A 9,523-nucleotide genomic window follows, 5' to 3' on the forward strand; every position below is an offset into this window, starting at 1 on the left:
GCTAAACAAAGGTATCTGAACGATACAGCTAAACAAAGGTATCTGAACGATACAGCTAATCAAAGGTATCTGAACGATACAGCTAATCAAAGGTATCTGAACGATACAGCTAATCAAAGGTATCTGAACGATAAGGCTAATCAAAGGTATCTGAACGATACAGCTAAACAAAGGTATCTGAACGATACAGCTAAACAAAGGTATCTGAACGATACAGCTAAACAAAGGTATCTGAACGATACAGCTAAACAAAGGTATCTGAACGATACAGCTAAACAAAGGTATCTGAACGATACAGCTAAACAAAGGTATCTAAACGATACAGCTAAACAAAGGTATCTAAACGATACAGCTAAACAAAGGTATCTGAACGATACAGCTAAACAAAGGTATCTGAACGATACAGCTAAACAAATGTATCTGAACGATACAGCTAAACAAATGTATCTGAACGATACAGCTAAACAAATGTATCTGAAAGATACAGCTAAACAAAGGTATCTGAACGATACAGCTAAACAAAGGAATCTGAACGAACTAGAAAAATAAAGGCATTTGAACGATCTAGAAAAACAAAGGCATCTGAACGATCTAGAAAAACAAAGGCATCTGAACGAACTAGAAAAACAAAGGCATCTGAACGAACTAGAAAAACAAAGGCATCTGAACGAACTAGAAAAACAGAGGTATCTGAACGATATAGCTAAACAAAGGTATCTGAACGATACAGCTAAACAAAGGTATCTAAACGATACAGCTAAACAAATGTATCTGAACGATACAGCTAAACAAATGTATCTGAACGATACAGCTAAACAAATGTATCTGAACGATACAGCTAAACAAATGTATCTGAAAGATACAGCTAAACAAATGTATCTAAACGATACAGCTAAACAAAGGTATCTGAACGATACAGCTAAACAAAGGTATCTGAACGAACTAGAAAAACAAAGGCGTCTGAACGAACTAGAAAAACAAAGGCATCTGAACGAACTAGAAAAACAAAGCCGTCTGAACGATATAGTTATCTGAATGATCTACAAAAGCAAAGGTATCTGAAGAATATAGAATATCAAAGGTATGTGAACGATATCGAAAAATAAAAGTATCTGAACAAAATGAGAAATGTGCAAACTATCAAAACAGTCAAGTTGAAAGTGGAGGTCGGAAGTTACCTTTGACAATTAAAACAGTTCCTTCTCCAAATTTGAGTTTGCCCTCTTCCATAACACCACAGTAGTATGTAGCCGAGTCCCCTGACTCTGTCTTGGAGATGCTCAGGTTACAGCTGTCAACTCCTCTCTTCACACTCAGATGTTTAGTCTCAATAAAGTCATTGGTAAAGAAAAACTACTTTGGCCACAGTAAAGTGATGATGTCATGAGAAGTGGTTTCTGTCCAAGAGCCCGTTTGTACCAAAACAACATTGGTATTCACGTCAGTTGGCCAAAAGGAAGTGACGTTCCCACTACCTCCCATCTCAGTAACCATAACAGCGTCTGGTCGAACAACGTTCTTGGTAAATGCAAAAACTGTCAAAGCAAACAAACAATATAGATCATCACGATGAAGATTGAAAAACTTCTCAAATACTTGCTACAAATTCATTCAAATGGTTTCTAAAAAGCCAATAACATGTAGATTTTAAATATATATAAATTCAAATGTCTTACAGGTGTTGGCATTAAACAAAAAGATTGTCCAATGTCTGATCATCATTGCAACGTCAACCTTGCTGCACTGTATAGAATGAGGGTCTGACACAGGGGCACCTGTTATATTTACAAGCATTTCACTACACTGGCATTAACATCTGCTAACCATGTGTATGTGACCAATACAAATTGATTTGATTTGATATGATGACACTTTACATAGCCTTTATACAATGTAAGAGGGTTAACGTTTTCCGTAATGTAAATATGCCCCCCCCCCCCCCCACTGCACAAAAGCTGCATTTCTGTCTCTTGGTTTTCATCATAGGCCTCCAACATTAAAAACTGTTATTAGTTCTCATAGCATTAGCATTGAATAATATTTTTGTTGGTCTAATTTCAAACCTTTGTTTGTTGTCCAATATATTTTTTTGTTACTCATGTAAAACCAAATCCTCTAACTAGCCTCACTAGTGCCACTCTGCATGTCCCCTATACATTTCCTATGAGAGTAACGCAAGGCTTTGAAAATTTGGCAGATGTCTTTTTTGATCATTGCAAGACACCAGACTGGTTTACAGTTCACTTAGCAGGTATTGTGTTGGGAGAATTCCGTTGGACCTCTTACAGTGGAGGTGCTCATCACCAGACCAATGCCTCACTGCTTATGACCCGGTGGCTGTATAAGGCACTACTGCCATCTGGAACAGCACAACACAGAGAAGATTGACATTTACATCTCCACAGTTTTTTTATTTATTTGAGCAAATACATTGGTATGGGTAGGCCTATTGGTACAATTAATCCTCAAACACATTCAGCCCAGAGATATAAATAGTTGGATGATGACAAGGCATAGTAGCATCAGTGCCATTAGGATGTGGCTCACAAACTTCTCTGCATTTTTTATTTATTTTACCTTTATTTAACCAGGTAGGCAAGTTGAGGACAAGTTCTCATTTACAATTGCGACCTGGCCTGAATCACGTTATACAGAAACTAACTGTTTGTCTATTGGTTGCCTTGACTTCAATGGCTTATGTGGCTAATCAGAAGCAGGCAAATTTAGCACTCAGAACAACAGGCCTTGTGTTCTGGAATCTAATCTGATTACTAGAGAGCCATTCAATTTAATTACATTTAATAATGTAATTAAATACCATTATTAAATAGGCTACATGTACACTATTAACTATTAGTTGTTATCAGTGCAAATCAATTAAACCTTTTTGTAATCATTCGGCGTCTGAAAGAAAGAAAATAGAAATTGTTTAAACCCTACAGAATTTGAACTTTATAACTGCTGTAGTTCTCATCTTTGTCCACTAGAGGGCAACATTCTCTCATATATAATTAATCTATGAACAGATGATGATTTTCTCAATTTTTATGCCCGGGCTTGGTAATACGAATTTACTCCTGCAACCTACCCAAAAATACCAATACGATAATCTCCAATGAAAAAGAGGCAAACACATACCATTATAGTATTGCAATAATAACCTAAACTTTTCCATCCCAAAAATACAATTGAACTGTGGATTTATCCTGAATATTAGTGCAGGTGATCATGCAATTTGTAGTTGACCATTTCTCACCAGCCCCGCCTCACAACGCCACCTGATCCACCCGCCCCATCTGCCAGTTATACCGGGACTTAGGTGGGGCTTTTCACGGGAAAGATAGCTATGTCGGAAGTACGGAAATTTACCAAAAGGTTTAGTAAACCTGGAACGGCGGCGGAACTCAGGCAAAGTGTCTCGGAGGCTGTGAGGACATCGGTGATTGTGGTTAGTATGGTGGCTTATTTTCTCATCTTCAGTTAGCTGGTAGCCAAGGTACCTTGCAGTCCAAACCCGCTCACTTTACTACGGAACCTTAGCGCCAGAGTCCTGTCCTGTTTCATCCAGAAAAGCATTTGTTATACGTTTTAGTTCACACCGTTACTTGAATGTCCGAACGATAACATTGTTTCCAGTTTTATCGAAGACGCGTGTCAGCGAGTCTCATCATTCCCCATATGTCACCCACTGAGCAGAGCTTGCCACATTTGATTACAAGTGGCAACTTGCGTATGATGTCGAAATTATCTGGAAATTAATACATTTCGTTAGGCAGAAAATGACCATATTTTAAAAAGGATAATGTGTATCGTATTGCGATATGTGTCCTTTTTCTGTGGCTATGGTGTGTAGCGCACAAGAGCGAACACATGGTATTCCATGCCTCTTGGCTGCAGCGCCTTTTGTGCGCTTGTAGAATGTGCAGCGCCAATTGTGAGTTGGCCAGCGACACTGCATGGTTTCCCAAGATCCCTTTTCCTGTTCTTGCATCCTGCTCCTTTCTATGCTGGGTGGGTGGAATGAATATGTTTAATGCCCCAAGCATGTACAGGATTATTGATCCTGGTGGTCTTTGATGATAGACCTACAATGACAGCTCCGTCTCTGCAGGAGCCTTTTCTCTTTCTTCGTTGAAAGGACAATAGTGCTGTAGGCTATATCATGGATCGTGATTTGAGCACTGGTTGTGGTTTGTAGTTTGGTTGGCTGCTTGTAGTATTGGCCCTGCTATGATGCCGGGAATTGGCTTGAGAAAAATTGCACATAAAACTCGTGAAGCACTTCAGATTGAATCATTCAGAGGGCTTCTTTGGGTTCTGTGTGTGTGTCTTTCTGCTGTCAGTGTTTTTGCAAGAGATTGCTCTCCTCTGACATCAAAAGATGCATGACATTTCGGGGTGACTCTGACCTCATGACCTCGTGATTTACCATCATGGGATTTTTCCACTGTAAAATCTCCCACACTGTCGATGTCATCTGATTCACCAGGTCTCTTTTTCTCATATGCGACACAACCAACACACAAACCCAGCCAAGACGATGCCAAGACAACATTCAGTGGACTTTTGAAAACCTGCCTTTCCCCAGACCTTTTTGTCTATTAACAAACATCTCCAGTCAAGTCTTATGACAATGATGCAGTGAAGACAACAGGCGTAGAAACCTTGTGATGAGTTCTGATGTTGCCTGATGTGTGCTAGGCAACACAGGTTGCCGGAGTGTGTGTTGTGTCTGGTTAAGCGGATGATCCTCGGGGTAACGGTCGACGTGGCAACAGAGAACAAGCGCTGTTTTGCGGGAGGTTGCCTAGCCAGCGGTGATTCTCTAGAGGCATGCTCCAGCCATGGTGTGTGTGTGTGTGTGTGTGTGTGTGTGTTTGGTCTGTCTTTATCTGTCACATTTGTCAATGGGGCATCTTGTTTTATTCTTCTTCCTGGCGTTCCGTGTTTTCTGCTCTTTCCATCCTTTCCACTCTCCTTTTTTAAACTGCCCAGTTGGTGCGTCGAGGAACAACGTTTCCTACGTTGAGTTGGGGCTAGGTAGCCTATTCCTTTTATTATGGGGTCTGTTCTCTGTCATCTGAAAAGGAGTGGATTGGTTCAAGTAACAGTTTAACATAAGCCTAGTAGTATATTACTAAGGCCCACCAGCTTCACATGCAGTTCTTTCAGATCATAAGACATTGGGACGTTTTGAACGGTAGCTGAAGTGAAACTACTGTGTCTGAAGAGCTTTCTTGCGATTAAAATATACAGTGCCTTCAGAAAGTATTCACACCCCTCGACGTTTTCCACATTTAGTTGTGTTACAGCCTGAATTTAAAATGGATTAAATGTAGATTTTTTTGGGGGTCCCTCGGCTACACGCAATACCCCATAATGTTATAGTGGAATTAAGTCCTTTGAAGATTTTGCACATTCATAAAAAATTCCAAGCTGAAATATACTTAGTCAATACGTATTCAACCCCTTTGTTAAATCAAGCCTAAATAGGTTCAGGAGTAAATATTTGCTTAACAAGTCACATAATAAGTTGCATGGGCTCACTCTGTGTAGTAATAGTGTTTAACATGATTTTTGAATGACTCCCTCATCTCTGCACCCCACACATACAATTATCTGTAAGGTCCCTCAGTGAAATTCAAACACAGATTCAACCACTAAGACCAGAGAGGTTTTCTAATTCCGCGCAAAGGGTAGATGGGTAAAGAATAAATGGAGGAAAAAAAACAGACATTGAATATCCCTTTGAGGATGGTGCAGTTATTAATTACACTTTGGATGGTGTATTCACGACAAAGATGCAGGCGTCCGTCCTAACTTGCCGGAGAGGAAGGAAACTGCTCAGGGATTTCGCCGAGGCCAATGGTGACTTGTTACAGAGTTTAATGGCTGTGATAGAACTGAGGATGGATTGACAACATTGTAGTTACTCCACAATACTAACCTAATTGACAGCATGAAAAGAAGGGAGCCTGTACATGACAACAAATATTCTAAAAAATGCATCCTGTTTGCAACAAGGCACTAAAGTAATTCTGGCAATAATATGGAAAAGCAATTAACTTTTTGTCTTGAATACAAGGTGTTAGTTATGTTTGGGGCAAATCCAATACAACACGTTACTGAGTACCACTCTCTATATTTTCAAGCATACTGGTTGCTGCATCATGCTATGCTTGGAGTTGTTAAGGACTGGGGAGTTTTTCAGGATAAAACATAATAGATCTAAATGGAATGGAGCTATGCACAGGGACAATCCTAGAGGAAAACCTGGTTGTCTGCTTTCCACCCGACACTGGGAGAGGAATTCACCTATACAAATACAAGGCCAAATCTACGCTGGAGTCGCTTACCAAGAAGACCGTGAATGTTCCTGAGTGCCGAGTTACAGTTCTGACTTAAATCTACTTGAAAATCTATGGCAAGACCTGAACATGTTTGTTGAGCAATGATCAACAACCAATGTGACAGAGCTTGAAGAATTTAGAAAAGAATAAATGGGCAAATGTTGCACAATCCAGGTGTGGAAAGCTCTTAGGGACTTACCCGGAAAGAGTCACAGCTGTAATCGCTGCCAATGGTGCTTCTACGAAGTGTAGACTCAGGGTTGAATACTTATGTAAATTCGAATATGTCTGTATTTCATTTTCAATACATTTGCAAAAATGCCTAAAAACATGTTTCCATTATGTGTAGATTGGTGAGGAAAAAAAGTGAATTAAACCATTTTAAGTGAAGGCTGTAACACAACAAAATGTGGATAAGTCAAGGGGTATGAATACTTTCTGAAGGCACTGTATCTATTAGAGGTCGACCGACTAATCGGAATGGCCGATTAATTAGGGCCAATTTCAAGTTTTCATAACAATCGGAAATCTGTATTTTTGGGCACCGATTTGGCCGATTTGTATTTATTTATTTTTTACACCTTTTAATTTTTAACTAGGCTAGCCAGTTAAGAACACATTCTTATTTTCAATGACTGCCTAGGAATGGTGGGTTAACTGCTTCGTTCAGAGGCAGAACGACAGATTTTCATTGTCAGCTCGGGGGATCCAATCTTGCAACCTTACAGTTAACTAGTCAACGCAATAACGACCTGCCTCTCTCTAGTTGCACTCCACAAGGAGACTGCCTGTCACGTGAATGCAGTAAGCCAAGGTAAGTTGCTAGCTAGGATTAAACTTATCTTATAAAATCAATCAATCATATTCACTAGTTAACTACACATAATTGATGATATTACTAGATATTATCTAGCGTGTCCTGCGTTGTGTATAATCTGACTGAGCATACAAGTATCTAAGTAGCTAACTGAGCGGTGGTAGGCAGAAGCAGGTGTGTAAACATTCATTCAAACAGCACTTTCTTTGCGTTTTGCCAGCAGCTCTTCGTTGTGCGTCAAGCATTGCGCTGTTTATGACTTCAAGCCTATCAACTCCTGAGATAAGGCTGGTGTAACCGAAGTGAAATGGCTAGCTAGTTAGCGCGCGCTAATAGCGTTTCAAACATCACTCGCTCTGAGCCTTGGAGTGGTTATTTCCCTTGCTCTGCATGGGTAACGCTGCTTCGAGGGTGGCTGTTGTCATTGTGTTCCTGGTTGGAGCCCAGGAAGCTATACTATTACTGGCAATACTAAAGTGTCTATAAGAACATCCAATAGTCAAAGGTTAATGAAATACAAATGGTATAGAAGGAAATAGTAAAATATTTTTCCTATAATAACTACAACCTAAAACTTCTTACCTGGGAATATTGAAGACTCATGTTAAAAGGAACCACCAGCTTTCATAGGTTCTGAGCAAGGAACTTAAACGTTAGCGTTGTTACTTGGCACATATTGCACTTTTACTTTCTTCTCCAACTTTTTTTGCATTATTTAAACCAAATTGAACAGGTTTCATTATTTGAGGCTATTGATTTTATTGATGTATTATATTAAGTTAAAATAAGTGTTCATTCAGTATTGTTGTAATTGTCATTATTACAAATAAAAATACGCTGATTAATCGGTATCGGCTTTTTTGGTCCTCCAATAATCGGTATCGGCGTTGACAAATCATAATCGGTCGACCTCAGTGTTTATTAGTACTGAGTGATTAACCAAAATGTCATTTATTTTCTCGTTTTTTAAAAACTAATTGACCAACTCGGTTCAGTTATTTGAATTCCATTTAGTTTTTCTTTTCGTGTGTAGTGTTTCTAGAGATTCATCAAATCAAGCCTGAACTGTGAGATGTAGTAGGCAGTTGTAGTTTCCAACGGGTCAAAATTTTACATGGTTTAACGCAGAAAACATGCCAATTGTCTACAATTAACTTGATCCATTGTGGAACGTACTTCTGTCTGAGACGGAGAGAAGAATGTGCGATGGGGAGGGAATTGCTTCGTGAGAGTTCATTAATTTTCAGGTAGAGATACAAGATTGATAGTTGCTTTTCAGCAGTCATATTCCTTATTTACTTTGAAGAACTGTTAAGTTATATTTGTCAGACAGTATTATCATGTTTTAAGGTGTGACCCAGGTGCAGACAGTGTTGAAGAAACAAACGTTTATTCTTTAAACAGGTCCAGGCAGGCAGGGGTTGGTAACCCAGAGAGGGTGTAAGGCAACGGAACAGCAGGCTCAGGGTCAGGTCAGGCAGAGGTTGGTAATCCAGAGCGGGTGTAAAGCACCGGAACAGCAGGCTCGGGGTCAGGTCAGGCAGAGGTTGGTAATCCAGAGAGGGTGTAAAGCACCGGAACAGCAGGCTCAGGGTCAGGTCAGGCAGAGGTTGGTAAATCCAGAGCGGGTGTAAAGCAACGGAACAGCAGGCTCAGGGTCAGGTCAGGCAGAGGTTGGTAATCCAGAGCGGGTGTAAAGCACCGGAACAGCAGGCTCAGGGTCAGGTCAGGCAGAGGTTGGTAATCCAGAGAGGGTGTAAAGCACCGGAACAGCAGGCTCAGGGTCAGGTCAGGCAGAGGTTGGTAATCCAGAGTAGAGGCAAAGGTACAGGATGGCAGGCAGGCTCGGGGCTGGCACGAAATGTCAAAACCAGGAAACTCAAAAACTGGGACTATAGCAAAGACTGGCGCAAGGAAGACCGCTGGTAGGTTTGAACAAACAAAATAAACTGGCACACACAGACAGACAGAAACCACCGGTATAAGTACCCAGGAGAGAATGTGGAGATGGGCGACAGCTGGAGGGGGGTGGAGACAAGGACAGGTGAAACAGATCAGGGCGTGACAAGCATAGGCAGCAGCTCTATAGAGATTAAATTAAATAATAAAACAAATGTAATTTACACAACATCTGAAATATTTTATTGAAGTGAATAAATGATGGTTAATAAGTGATAAGCAGTAATGGACAGTCAGTACCATCATGGGACTTTTATTAATTGTTTTATTCTGTGCTGTTACAGCCTTCAACCCAGCCTGAAACCGAAATCGAAAAGCACTAATCGCTCAGCACTAGTTTGTATATACAAATTTAAGTCAGATCAAGGGATGTGGGACATGGGGAGTATCTGTGTTC

Source organism: Oncorhynchus gorbuscha, linkage group LG21, assembly GCF_021184085.1.
Source record: "Oncorhynchus gorbuscha isolate QuinsamMale2020 ecotype Even-year linkage group LG21, OgorEven_v1.0, whole genome shotgun sequence".
In the NCBI taxonomy this organism is placed as follows: domain Eukaryota; kingdom Metazoa; phylum Chordata; class Actinopteri; order Salmoniformes; family Salmonidae; genus Oncorhynchus; species Oncorhynchus gorbuscha.